This window comes from Lissotriton vulgaris, chromosome 2_1, assembly GCF_964263255.1.
Source record: "Lissotriton vulgaris chromosome 2_1, aLisVul1.2, whole genome shotgun sequence".
Lineage (NCBI taxonomy): Eukaryota > Metazoa > Chordata > Amphibia > Caudata > Salamandridae > Lissotriton > Lissotriton vulgaris.
In genome coordinates, this window is record NC_141687.1 from 992,294,423 (window position 1) to 992,309,344 (window position 14,922).

The following is a 14,922-nucleotide window of genomic DNA, read 5'->3' on the forward strand; positions in this document are numbered from 1 at the left end:
AATACCTGCCATCCTTCACCACCTCAAAATATAACGGCATATTTGGTACCCAAGCAGCACCCCATGCTCAAGCATGTAACCTTACAACATAACACACAGACCTTGCAAGACACCCACCCCAAAGACACTCACATACCTGTTGTTACCCTTTGTTCTTCTGTGTGCAGGCGAACCTTCCTGCTGGGCTGCTCTGTGTCCCTTGGAGCTACATCCCTGAACTCTGCAACTCGCGGTACCCGCTTCCCGGGTCCCGCATCGAGGAGGAAGACTCGGCGGCACTGCTAAATTTTACCGGGGTGTTCAGGGGCAGTGCAGGGCTGCGAGCAAGCGCGGGGACTCCATCTCCCAGGAGTCCCTGCTGGCCAATTTGGAACACCTGGCCCGCTCTCCCTGCTAGCCCCGCCCCCTGAGAATTGAACGGCAGATAAGACCACCCCAAACAAACGACCGGCGGGACCCTTTGTTCTTCTGTGTGCAGGCGAACCTTCCTGCTGGGCTGCTGCATGTCCCTTGGAGCTACATCCCTGAACTCTGCAACTTGCGGTACCCGCTTCGCGGTTCCCGCATCGAGGAGGAAGACTCGGTGGAACTGCTAAATTTTACCGGGGTGTCCAGGGGCAGCGCTGCGAGCAAGCGCGGGGACTCCATCTCCCAGGAGTCCCTTCTGGCCAATTTGGAACACCTGGCCAGCTCTCCCTGCTAGCCCCGCCCCCTGAGAATTGGACGGCAGATAAGACCACCCCAAACAAACGACCCTTTGTTCTTCTGTGTGCAGGCGAACCTTCCTGCTGGGCTGCTCTGTGTCCCTTTGAGCTACATCCCTGAACTCTGCAACTCGCGGTACCCGCTTCGCGGGTCCCGCATGGAGGAGGAAGACTTGGCGGAACTGCTAAATTTTACTGGGGTGTCCAGGGGCAGTGCAGGGCTCCATCTCCCAGGAGTCCCTGCTGGCCAATTTGGAACACCTGGCCCGCTCTCCCTGCTAGCCCCGCCCCCTGAGTGGTCCATACCCAATAAGACTAAAACACACTACCGCTGTGCGGGAGCACGCGGGGCGAAGCCCGGGCAAAGGGCGGGCCGTCTGTGGCCCTCTGAGGCCTGTAGAGTCTGGTCTGGGCCTTAGCTCTTGGTTTTGTATACTGTTTTGAAACTTGCTCTCAACTTAGTTGCCTTGGGTTCATTTAGTGTGAGTAATTTTGCCTACTGTTATATATTGCTGTTGGTTGCTTTTGGCTATTGCCGTTGTATAGTGTACATCGTACCAGCTAGTTTTTGACCCTTGGTATAGGGATGTGTACTCGAGAAACCCGAAGTAAGGCTGTGGCTAGTGCTTCTAAATTGACGGGCACATTGGACAATAACACTCTATTTGATGAGGGGATTGCCCTCATGGAAAGGAGAGTGTCGCAGGATCTCGCATCAGCGAGGAGATCATCCTTAGGCCTTATAGCCTCTGCACGCACACCAAGTAGAGCCCAAGCACTCCCCAATTAGATCCTATTCAGCCTACACCTGTAAGTCATTCTATCCCTACCAGTCAATCTGTACCCAAGGATTCTACTTCCTTGTTGCCCCCTCAAGTAGCCCCCTCAACCTCCTTAGCGGCTCTCCCGATTGCCATAAACGATCATGATACATCACTTGCACAAAGAGGCTTGAGGGAGGGCGCTATCCCTAAATGCACCTAAACATCCAACAAGGATAGTACTGATCCATTAATTATAGTGGACGGGGCAGGAACCTCTAGTGATCCAAGTGGCACGTCTTGTGGGTCAGAGGTGGAGAGGGACATTGTGGTTACCTTAGTAAACAGCGAAGACAAAGCTGAGGAGCGTCGTATTTCATACCCCCTACGACTGGGTATCCCCGATGATACAGCCTCAACCCCAAGTCTGGAAAACTTTCTTGAAGATAGCAGCCTGGATGAATCCTTTAATTGGGCTGAAGACAGGAAAGGTATTTTTATGAGTTCTATAGCCGAACTGATTAAATCCTTACTGTCCCCATTGGAATCTAGACTAAAAGGCATTGAAGATCAATTGCAGGCCCTAAATCTGGAATTAAAAGCCAGACCAAAAGCTCCCGCCAAAAAGGCAAATGGTGGAGTAGCACCGGTTGGTGATATACCACCATTGTCCAACACACAAGTAGTAGGGAAAAACCTTACCCCAAAAGCGCGTTCATCCAAAATACCTCCAGCTAAGGCTAATACAAATAGCTGTAATAAACCGCCCTCCACTGTGCCTAGTATGCCCCAGAAAGTAAATGGCCCCACCATTGTTGCCCCTAATCCTCCCATCACTGTTGATCCCAAACAGCCTCTATCCCATTCAGGAAATATTAAAACACGTCGGAATATTAACTTGCCCCCTGATGCCCATCCCTATGTAATTGTCCTAACAGGAGTTCCTGAGCTCCCCCCCCTCATCATCAGAATCTTATTGGGCTCTCAAAAACAAAGTCTGCCACTGGTTAGATAGAAACTATCCACTTCCGCCCAACATTCGTAGTAATCTGCTTATGCTGAAGAGAGCACCTTGGGTGGGTGAGAAGCCAAAAAACCTCCAGGGTGACTGTATTGTTGTGACATTTGAGGATCCCTGCACAGTGGAGTATATCTGTGCCGGATCCCCACGTGACAACACCTCCTCCATTCTAGCCAAACCCCTCTCCTATTTCTATATGCTTGCAGACCACCGCAGTAATAGGTGGAGTTGGTTAAGGGCTCCAAACAATATAAGAAGGGGGTTGAGAGAAGAGCCTTTCCAGGACTACAATGCTAACCATTGGGATGGGGGCGAAGATAGATGGTGGAGCACAGTACGAAGGAGAGTAGGTAGGCCCCCTTTTGGGTTTAATCAGTTTCAGGGGGATTGGTTTGGCAGTCAACATTACCCCCCTCCTTTACCCTGCTTTAATCGTTTCAGTACCCTGGAAGCAGTTGATTGACATTCGATCTATGTTTCCGGACAAAAGGTTTCGAAGGAGGAGGCAGAATGGAGAAAATACTGAGGTGTCTGTGGATAATGTGGCTACTAGAATGATTGAATTGGACTGTACCCCATCGCCCACAACTATTGTAGCAACCATAGCTCTTTCTTCTATTAGCATCATTTCTTGGAACATAGCAGGATTAAGGAAAAACCTTGAAAATCCGGACTGAAATGATTTTATTGATCCCTTCCATATTTGTTTGTTTCAGTAAACCTGGTGCTTGTCCCCACAATATAAAAATGGGTACTCTTCATATTTTGTCCCAGCAGTTTCTATAGGAAAAGGCCGCCCTTCTGGTGGCCTGCTTATCTGGGTAAAGGTGAACTTGAATTGTACTGTTACCACACACAATACACAGTCAAATGACATTTTGCATATTTCCTTGAAAAGCCCACATGGGGGCAATGCTCATCTGTTTTCTATTTATGCAAGAGGGACTCAGGGCGGTTCAACTTCTCAAATGATTGAGTTGTTAGATGCTAAATTGTCTGAGCTTCCACCTAGGTCTAAAATCCTGCTGGGGGGCGATTTTAATTGCACATTCGAACCACTAGATGATGAGGATGTTTTGGGTTTAAATTCTGAAGACTGGAGACAGGCCATACCACCCCTAATGTTGCCCCCTATTAAGAAGTGGACCGCCAGAGCAATACAGTTGAATGCATTAGCTTTGGACCATAATTTACGGGCTCTAAATGGCTGGACCACCTCTGATCGTGAAGGGGCAATGACCTACAACAGAATAAGCTGCCCATCGCAAATTGATTATATATTTTTAGATGTTCACTCTTGGGCTAGTTTAAAAGATATGGAAGTCAAGCAGTCCTCAGACAGTGATCATAACCCACTGTGTATGAAAATTAATTGGGGACACAGGTTTAGCAACAAAGGGGGTCCTGAGATGGTCACGAAGGATGTTCTCCCTTCCAATTGTAACCGGAAATTGAGGTGGGATGTGGTAAAATTCGAAGAGGACAAAATAAACAATATCAGGGAATTAGTTAAAGCTGAAACCTCTAGCCTTGCAGCAGTGGACTGGGGAGAGGTTTCCTCTATGGGGCATAAATTATTGGGTCAGTATAAAACATTCACAGACAAAATAGGAGAAAACTTCCATAAAAATACCCAAAGGAACTCCGCGGCGGCTAATAGACCGCCGAAGGCGAATCCGTGGTATACTGCTGAGTGTAGAGCCAAGAGAAAAGCCATTGGTTTAGCGATAAAACTAAAGGATTCGACGGCAGTAAAACTAGCTAGAAAAGAGTATTGTGGTTCCATTGCCCTAGCAAAGAAAAATTGGGAGGAAGAGCATTGGCAGCAGCTTAAAATTGCTGCCAGTGGAAAGAACTCTTCTATTTTTTGGAAACTGATTAACGTGCTAGACCGGAGGGGTGTTGATCCTATTTTAAACCATATTACTGACCAGCAATGGCACGCTCATTTTTTAAAATTGTACTGTGACGTTGCCGATCAAACTCCGCTCCTTCCACCAATAGAGTGTAGTAACAGCAACCCCGGCTTGGAATTGATGGGTAATGAAATAACATTCTCCCAGCAAGAAGTTAAGGCCGCAATCTTAAAGATACTTCCAGGCAAAGCGGCCGGTCCAGATGGCCTGCCCGGTGATCTTCTATTACATGATCCCTTAATCTGGGCAGAGTATATAGCCAGTCTAATGACTCTTATCCAGCTAGGCCACCCCGTCCCGGAATCATGGAAAGGGGCGGAGGTGATTACAATTTTTAAGAAAGGCAATAGAGAGGACCCTGCCAACTACAGACCAATTAGTTTAATCGATACCATCCAAAAGGTAGTTGGCAGGGTCATCATTAATCGAGTGGAGTCGTGGTTAATGGATAATGACATTCTCACCCATTTTCAGGCTGGTTTTAGGTGGAATGTCGGCGCTATGGATCAAGTCTTCCGGTTTTGTGCGGTTTATTGGAAGTCAGTATCGATTATTAAGGGCGGTTTGTATCTGGCTTTCATTGATCTGAAAACGGCGTTTGATGTTATCCCACGTGCCAAGCTATGGGAGATTCTACAAGCCATGGGGTTCCCTAGTCCCTTGCTACAACTGGTTATCAAATTGCATGAGGACAACTATGCAAGGATACGATGGGGGCGCCAGGGTCAAATGACAGAGAGAGTACTAGTCAGCAGGGAGGTACGGCAAGGATGTGTGATGGCACAGACATTGTTCTCCCTCTTTATAAATGGGGTGGTGGACCATTTGAGGGAGGACCCGGCAGATGCCCCCCTCCTTGCTGGGGAGAAAACCCCGACACTCGTCTTTGCTGACGATACCCTCTTGATGTACAAGACCCCTAAGGGCCTTCAAAAGCTGCTTGACCGTTTTTCCCTATTCTGCGATGATCGTGGGTTAACGGTCAACACTTTGAAGACAAAGCTAATGGTCCTAACTCCCAACAGAAAGGTCAGGAAGGTTCATCTTACTTTGTGTGGATCCCCTTTAGAGGTGGTGAATGAATTTGATTATCTTGGAGTGAGATTGTCCAACTGCATGAGCTGGGATTCCCACATTTCAAAAATGGTACTAAACCTAAAAAGGGTGTCGGGTGTAATAATAAAGAACCAGCGTCTCTCTTCTAGTAGACCGGTCGCCCCTGCCTTGGTAGTCTATGAAGGGAAGGCTTTGTCCTCGGCAGTTTATGGCGCCGAATTATGGGGTGCAGAAAATACTAAGGCACTGGTAACTGCGGAAAATAAGTTCATCAGAGATTTAGTCTCACTTCCAGCTTCTACCCCTTTGTTACCCCTATTTTTTGATATGGGTAAAAAATCCATCTCGGATAAAGTTCAACTAAGGCCGCTGTTATTTTGGGTGCGCCTGAGAAGAACCGAGGAACTAGACGGGTATGCCCGAGTGCTGGATGAGTTAATAACCCTAAATGTTTCTAACCAAATAAAATGGCTTAACAACCTTAAGAAATTAGTAGTATCAATAGGCCTGGGGGAGTCCTGGGCGTCACAAGTCCCTCCCCCAAAGCAAATTGTAAAGAAATTATATTGGGACTGGGTTGAGGCCAAGATTAATAACAGCTCAAACTTGGGGATTTTAACTATGAACTTTCTTATTCACAAACCCTCTATGAAGTTGGAACCATTTTTGGATTTCATCCAAGTAGCTAGAGACAGAACCCTGTTCCTGAAATTAAGGTATGGCACCCTGCCCCTTAAAATTTTTTGGGAAAGGTGGAAGTCCAAGGGGGGGACTGAATTAAAATGCCCAGGTTGCCAATGTCCTGAGGAAACCCTTGGCCACTTTTTATTTGCCTGTTCTGCATACAAATCTGTTAGGGCTAAATGGCTGAAACCTGTATGCAGGGAGTTGGGTGTAAAAGATCATAGGCCAGCCCTACGTATTATTACAACTAATACTGTTTCTATGTACATTATTTGTGGGGTGGCAAAATACCTGGGGGGTGCTTGGATAATACGCTCTAGACTGCTGGGTAATGCATAAACACATAAAACTTTTTAATAACCAAAACATTGTTTTTAACATTGTTTTTATCTTGCTGTTTTTTTAAAGTTGTTATTCATTGATTTGGATGTAATTGTAGTACTTTGGATTGATTGTCTTTTTTATATATTTGTATGTCTGTACTTTTATGATGAATTTCTATCGAATAAAGTATTACAATATGTTGTTACACTCAAGAAGCATACACAAGCACATACACATGCACCCACAAAAACATATATACCACTTACATGGATCCTTCTTTACCTCCTTTCTCAGCTGCTCATAGCAGAATCATGCAGGAGGAAGAAAAGGCTTAAGTTAAGCGCATAGATAGGGAGTCATACCTCTACCTAATGTAGAGGTATGACAACCATGATGCAATTTATACATTTTGTTTTTTTCCGCACAAGGTAAACAGGATACAGCCACAGCCAATGTGTTTAATACTTGCTATGTCAGTAAGGTAAGACAAAGGGGTCCTAACTAACTTTATAAAGAAGCATGTAGGGTTTTCCACAAGACAGTAACTAAAACAGAGAATGCTCTAACCCCTGTCCTAGCCTTCCCATTTGCAAGAAAGTGGTGCCCTTAAACGCAATTACTTATCTGATCTCAGGAGACAATTGCAAATATAATTTGAGAAAAAGTATGTTCAAGAGTAGTGGATTAAATTAATAAAAGCTTTATTACAGAGTAAGAGGCCTTAAATGTTACGTCGCTCACTACAAGGAACCAGTGAAGGGACCACCTGTCATCTGAGATTGTGTCAGAATTTCAAAGATTGAAAAATTGTCCTGACTGAAAGATTCTAGGTGCACTGAATCTTGCAAATAATTCTTGGAATTCTCAGAATGCAACCGCTCGCATAACCCAGACATGAAATGAGATTTTGCTTAATTTATTTAGTTGTAAGAAACAAGCAGAAACTTCTGACTTGATCTGAGGCATAAGGCTAAGCTCCTCAAACAGTGTAAATCCTAGGCGTGTTACCTTTTGTACTGTCACTTGCGAGGAACCAAGGTACACATGGCATAGCAAAGTGCCTGTGGCACTCCAAACAACGAAGGAAGCGTTGTTGAAACTTGCAAACATAGCTTGACAGTAAATCTTGTAGTCTTGAGAAAAAGTTTGTACCATTACAGAAGCATTTCAGTTTTGCCCACCCCCTCAATCAACTTGATCAGGGCAGGATGAAGTGATCTACTGTATGAAATGTGGCAGGCAGATAAAGCAGAACAGGCAGAATTTCTGCTGTCAGGGGCTACCCATAGATGGTTTAAAACAGAAATCAATGCATTTCTGTCCTAATGCAATGTTGTAACCCCATTTGGATATCATTTAGAAGATGTTTGTTCAAGTAGACAAGAAAGCCATTGTTCTATGATTGTTTTGTCCAATTTTGTACCACTGCAAGAAGCAGAAAAATGAGCCAATGAGTGATCCCTTCAGAGAGAGTTTGATTTTGTATTTTTAGAGTATACTTTTAAAATACATTGCTTACCTCTAGTAGCATATACCAGGGGCTAGGAGGAAAAGCACTAGCCTAAAAAGTTTTCTAGACAACAGGCATAGCTTCTGTATACCCATTAGCATTCATAAGTGACAGTACATTAAAAAAACATACTGTCCATAAGCTGCGCGATGCCATTACCATGGACTCGAAAGCAGCATCAAGTAAGGATCTGTAGCTGAGACAGAGTCAGGAAATCCACTAATCACTTTTACATTTCTTGTAATGCCTTATCGTAGATGCCTAAAGCCAAACTGTAGGAAAGTAGGATTTGCTTCTAATGGTTACTCCCACTTTTTGCTTCATGTTACACTGTTTTTGACTAGTCTGACTGGGATCCTGCTAATCAGGGGCCAGTCTATCTGCTTTCTCCCTAAAATGTAATGCCATGTACTTAGGTACACTCCAGATGGGATACCCTTGTCAGTCGCTACTATATGGTACCCAGTGCATAGGTAACACAGATGCCTCCCATAGCCTGAAGCATGTATTATGCCACCCATAAGATGCCTTGCAAAATGGATCTCTAGGCCTGCCATTGTAGCCTGTATACGTTGGTGCATGCACCACTTACTTGAGATATAGGTTTACTATATCTAAGGGTCACTACACTTAAAACCTATAAGTCACCCCTATAGCAGGCCTTGACAATCCTGAAGGCAGGGTGCTTGATTCTAAGTGAGAGGGTGCTACTGCATGAGCAGTACACCCTTGCAGCCTTTGGAGTCCATTCTCCCAGGTTGTTAGTGAAGCAGCAATTTACGACATATAGAGTGGCATTATGCGACTGCGTGATGACCAACTCTAAAACGGCTTAAAGTAACCCTATCATGTTTGGTGTCAAACATTGTGGAATCATACCCTCACACCAGTAACTTGTGCGGGGGGTATGATTCAATCCCTCAGAAACTAGCTTTGTGAGGTCCCTGGTGTTCCCGGTATCAGCCTTCTAGTCCCGGGCAGCCCAGAATGGTTGCTGCCAACCAGAGACACATTTCTGTCCTCCTGCTGCTGAGCCGAGCTCGAGCATGGAAAGGCAGAACAATAGGCATCCTGTCATAGGGAAGTGTGACCACCTCCCAGACAGGATTTAGTGTATTAGGCCTGGGTGGGTGCTCTTGCCAGTGACCAAAAGTCTGCACGAGAGGCACATTTGGTGTCCCTGTTCATACTCCAATTCATTCCAGTCCTGGGGGCCATTGGCTCCTGCTCAGGTGCGAAACTGGGCAAAGACATGGGAGTATCAACCCCACTGTCCTGAACCTCCCCTGGGTGGGTCCCCTGAATCTGTCCAATCCTCTCCCGTGGGTACAAAAGAGTTTACCTGGCTGGGCAAGATTCTGAACCAGAAACCACTAAACTTTGACTCTCTGGACACTCTGTACTTATACTTTGCTTGACTTCGTTTGGGCCCAACTTCGTCTCCTTCTCAGTCTGAAGCATCGTCCGTGCAAGACCTGTAAAGCAGGACAACCTCCCTCTCAGTCTGAAGCATCGTCCGTGCAGGAACTGTGGAGCAGGATAACCTTGGAGTGAAGGAGTCACTCCCCCTGTAACCGCAGGAACCACATCATGATTGGCCGGTTTGCTCCTTCTGAGCTCCTACAGACCCCAAAGGCTCCAGTGTGAGGTCAGACTCCCTCGTGGGGGCTACAATACTTGTGCCATTGTGCACCACGTACTTTTGCAAGTGCATATGCTTGTTGGCATTCCCAAAACAAGTGCACTGGGCTCTGAGTAGCCCCGGCCTCTTACACCATTTCCACCAAATAACTTTGGCCTCCTCTCACTGGGTGCTATATGGTCTGCTGCATTGTAATTCATTGAGGTCCCATCGCGACTCCTGTGCCTCCGTCTGTGGGTCTTCTTGAGGGTCAACACTGCTTTTCTTGAATGCTCCTGGTTGCTCCAGGCGTGCCCCGACTCCGCTGTGTTTGGTGGGTATCCTGGACCTTGCTGGCCCGAACCGTAAACTTTCTTGACCATCTCTGTGGGTTGTCGCTGCCAAGGCTTGTTGGTGCTCCAGCCAGACATCGACCCCTCAGCACTCGACATCCTTCATGGTACTGCTCGTATCTGGCTCCTGATTGTCCTCGACATCTTCTGGTCCCGGTGGCTGTAGAGTAGTGAACCCCCTCAACGCACCTGAAGCACCCAACATTAGTGGGCATTCATCTACTGAGCCCCTGGTTACTCCTGAGTGACCCAGACTCTGTCTCCTATGCTTTCGGGTACTCTGCAACAAGAATCCACCTTTGGATTCCAAAGAACACTTTTTTTCCCCACAGTGGCATTTCTTTGAAGTCCTCTATTGAGATCGACCTTTGGTTTCCGACACCACTTCTGCCCTATGCACACGGCTTCCCTGGGATAGGTAACGCTGATACTACAGTCTCCGCAGATGGGGTGGCTCTTCATCCTCCTAGGATCCAAAGGGCTTCATCGTAATCCACTGGGAAGGGTCCTTAAACTTTAAAACTGCAACCGCGACTCTCCCATAGAATTGTACGGCGCAAGAGGTTGTGTTCTCACACAGCACCCGTCCTCCATGGGGTCCCTACTTACTCACCTTGGGTGCTTCCTTGGGGTTCCAGTGATTCTACAGCCTCAAGACACTGTCTTGACTCGAGTTGTGCTCCTTATACCACTATTTTTGTATATGGTTTGGTCTCCCCCTGGAGCCTACTTTGTATTAGTGCTACTTAGGATTGTTTTTGTGCTACAGTATTGTGTTCTCTATGTTTATCTGCATGAAGCAGATACAGTGAGGTATTTAGAGTGTGTTATAATAATTAATACATATTTATATAACTACTGTGTGGTTCTCCTTTCATTTAACCAATACAATAAGGTTGCATTCTTTAAAACAAGCTTCTTAACATTCCTTCAAGACTAAGCCTGAAGGCTGCTCTCCACAGTTACCTCTTGGATAGCTTTCTAAGGTTATCTTTGACCTCTTCAATCACCATAATGGTTCTTTGGACTGGTGCAAGGTGCCCACTTTAATTAGTGGACAGCATGACCGTGCCAACTTCTCACATTGGTGTGCAGAAGTTGAGATTCAAGCCTGTATTGCTTTTACCAGCTAAATCTTTGTATTGATTAACTGAAAACCACTAAGTACTAGGTACATATAATACTAGCTTAGAATAAGTAAGTTCTACTGAACGTAGTGTTGGGTAAGTCAAGGGTATAGTACACCCTTTCCCCAACCTCAGAGAATGTAGTTCCACCTTGGTTATGTAGGTGTAACATCTCACCACACTTAGGCCCTCATTAGGATGGCGGACGGACCTGCGTCCGTCCGCCACCCCAGAGTAGGAGGGACCATCCGCAGGGGCAGCGATGCTCCCTCAATGCAGATTAGGATGTGCCTGCCACCCTGGCGGTCACATCCTCTATTTTTAACATTGCGGCGGGTGTGGCTTCAAGCTGCACCCGCTGCATTGGTAAAAATTTATACATTGCATGCAGAAAGCGGCAGGCGTGTGCGGTGCCTGCCGATTTTTGCATACAAATGCAGGGGGGTACCATAGGTACCCCCCATGTGCACTCTTCACCCAGTGGGCCCTCAACGGGCCCCCGCAGTGAAGTTCCACATGCTTTTCCACGGCGGAAAACCCGCCGCGGAAAAGCATGTTTCAAAGCCCATCCTAATATGGCTGGCGGTGTCTGAGAGACACTGCCACCATATTAGAGCTTTTCCGCTGCGGTTGTAAGCCAACCACAGCGGAAAAGCTGTGGATGGAAACCAGGACCCACCAGCCATCCTAATGTGGCGGTGGATCTTTGGTGGGTCCGCTGCAGTTTTTCCACATCCTCTGGGCCGGCGGTGGCTTCCGCCGGCCCGGAGGATGCGGAAAAACCGCAATCATAATGAGGCCCTTAGTATGTCTTCTAAAGGAGATGCCAGTGGCTCTCTGCCCTCTAGATACAGCGAGCGTACATTCCAAGAATTGAAAGCCCTGTGTGCCTCTAGAAAGCTGAAGACAGGGAGAAGGGCCAATACTCAATGTCTAATAGAGATGCTACTTCTTGGTGACCTTAAGAAGACCCCTGGGTCAGATGAACAGGAGCGAGTGGGTGGGACAGAGAATGAGGACAGGTCAGGCGGTGACACCTTTTATGGCCTAGACTCAAACCCTGGCAAGTAGGACCAAGATGGGTCCCACCTGGATAACTCAGATCTTCAGGAAGGTGATCGATAGAGAAGGCCAAGAAGGCCCCCTCTTCACCACTCCTGGAAGAGTGCAGAGTTTACCAAGGAGATCTAGAGCTCCCTCTGCAGAGTCTACTTCTCACACAAACCATTTCATACTCCATGCACAAAAAGCTTTGCAATACTTTGTTTGAAAGCCAATTTGATTAAGAAAGGCCATTATGAATGGTGTCCAGCCATGCCATTTCTAAAACAAGTTGTTCATTTCTAAAAGCTAATAAAATATGTGTTTAATCCTACTGTAAATACATATTGGCTAGTTAGTTGTGATAATGATATGACTATGTCTCTTGGAGGCTTTAAAGTACTTACAATTAGATGTCAACTTTTGCCCAAAAGGCAAAGGGAGAAAAGATGTTTGTCTTTAATGTCTGTGTGAATAGATTTATTATAGTGTTTTTGAAAGACAATTTGAAATTCAGTGTGTTGGTCTATGACTTAGCAAAGTTTCTGCACATGGGTGAATTTCTAGGCCAGGGTGGACATAAGTAATGGACGCGAGTCTCTGCAAGATCATTGTGATGAACTGCATTGTTGGTTCTATGAATTCGAGAAATATGTATAAGGAAAGGTTTGCAAGGAAGTGTGTGAGTTGACATACAATGATGGACAATCTTTTCTAAATGTCCAATTACCATGGAGCTCCTTCAACTTTAACCATCTATTTTATTGGGGTATTGAGTGAAATATTTAACCATCAGTAATGTAGTACACCCTACTGTCTTGCAGCCTTTCATTATGCTTTCTGCTGCCGATGAATGCACGAAGCTGCTGGAAGAACAGAGCAATGAAAAAAATATAAAAGTTCCCTATACATCAAGGAGCAGAGAAGAAAAGGTTGAGGGCATTTCCAGAAACCAAATAAAACATTCATTAATTTCTTCACATGAAAGAAGCAAAACAAACACATTTATTTTAAGGTCTTATCCGGATGCCTAGTGCTATGTAAACACACTGAATACATAACTGATGACTCTGTTAACACATATCAAGGCTTGTAATATATGTTAACTTCATCAACACATATGGAGACTGCTACATGTCACACTGCTGAAAGGATCTGTGGCCATCACAGATAGGAACTAAAGAGAGTAATTTAACATATGGTATACAGTCCATCCTCACACCGGCCCACCTGAGGCCTCGCCTTTACCCAACCGTGCAACAGACTGCCCACTATATTGTAAGTACCCTGTTGCTATGGTGGTCCATTCTGAATGTCAGTGCTGCCATCAACACATCAGAAATGTAATCTAGGCAGGCTTCTATGATATCAGCTCTCTCTAGTTTTATTTCTCATTAACAAAAAAAACCAAAATAGATCTTTTTTCTGAGATACAAGATATATTCTCTCCGCGAGTAAAAGAAACTGCCTTATTAGTCATCTAGACATCGCATTGTGTTTCTGTGCAGGAAAAATGAGCAATTGAAGGCCCTCCCTTCTTAGGAAAGGCCTTCAAGTTGATTGGCCCATCAACCTTGTGGCATAAGGTCTGCTCATTCATAGGTGTCGATGGCAGGGTCAGCTAAGCTCTGGCATCGGAATTCTAGTGGTTCTCTCTCCTCTAAATGAGGTTGCATCATATCTTGAAGTGTGTACTTTAGCTCAAGGTCAGCACCGTGAGTCTGACAACTTACCTGGTTGTCATGGGCTTTCTGGGTTGGCTTACTCAATCTGTCCCATTCAGTGTTCTATTTTGTTCAGGTCTCTGCCATTTGCTTCTCAGATATCCAAGTCAGCACCAACAGGCCTCACTAATAATAGCCTTAAGTTCCTCTCCTGTCAATGTAATCAACCACTGGCACATTGGTTGTATGTGGTTGTATGACTATAAGTCACACCGGATGTACGTCAGTACAACGCGATCTTTTAGATCGCGGTACTTTACAACGCTGCCATTACAACGCAAGTCGTTACAACCACTTGCGTTGGTGTGCGTGGATTGAGGATTATTATAATTTTATATTCCAACACCAGCCCACGTAACAGTAGGGAAGGTGTTGGAATATAAAATTACAATATTCCTTATCCAACAGCGCCATCCAGCGCAAGTCGTAGTAACGACTTGCGTTGTAATGGCATCGTTGTAAAGGTACTGCGGTGTAAACTCTGCGTTGTAAACAATGTTTCCCAGTCACACCTCCCTACTTTCCATTTCTGTCATCTTGGGCCACTGAATTGTAATCTGGGCTTCAGAAACTATCTGCTTATCTGTTAGGAGTTTGCTAGTTTACTGTCCGAGATGCAATATACAGCTAACCTTGGGCAAATACCCTTCTCTGGAGAACCACCTCCTTCAGTATCAAGTAAACATGGCCATAAGACTGTCAATCCCCTTCAATGACATTTATCACTCTGCACATTTGTATGTATGTTTTATTTGTATAGTGTCAACCTAACCAAAAGGTAGTGGAGCACTGTACAGGTCTAGAAAGCTGTCAATGAGTGCTCGCAGAGGTAGCCTGATTCTGGGAGCAGAAGTGTACTGTTACTGCACTGTATTGTAGTGTTCTTTAATAAGATGTATCTTTAACCCTAAATTGGAACAGGGATGGGGCAATCGTAATAGATAAGGGGAAGTTTTTCCAGATACTCAGTGCATAGATGGAAAAGACCTTCTGCCCTGTTTTGTCATTATTAGCGATCCAATAAATGGTGTTATATTTATTGTAACTGATAAAATCCAACCACCTTGAGTGCAGTAAGTT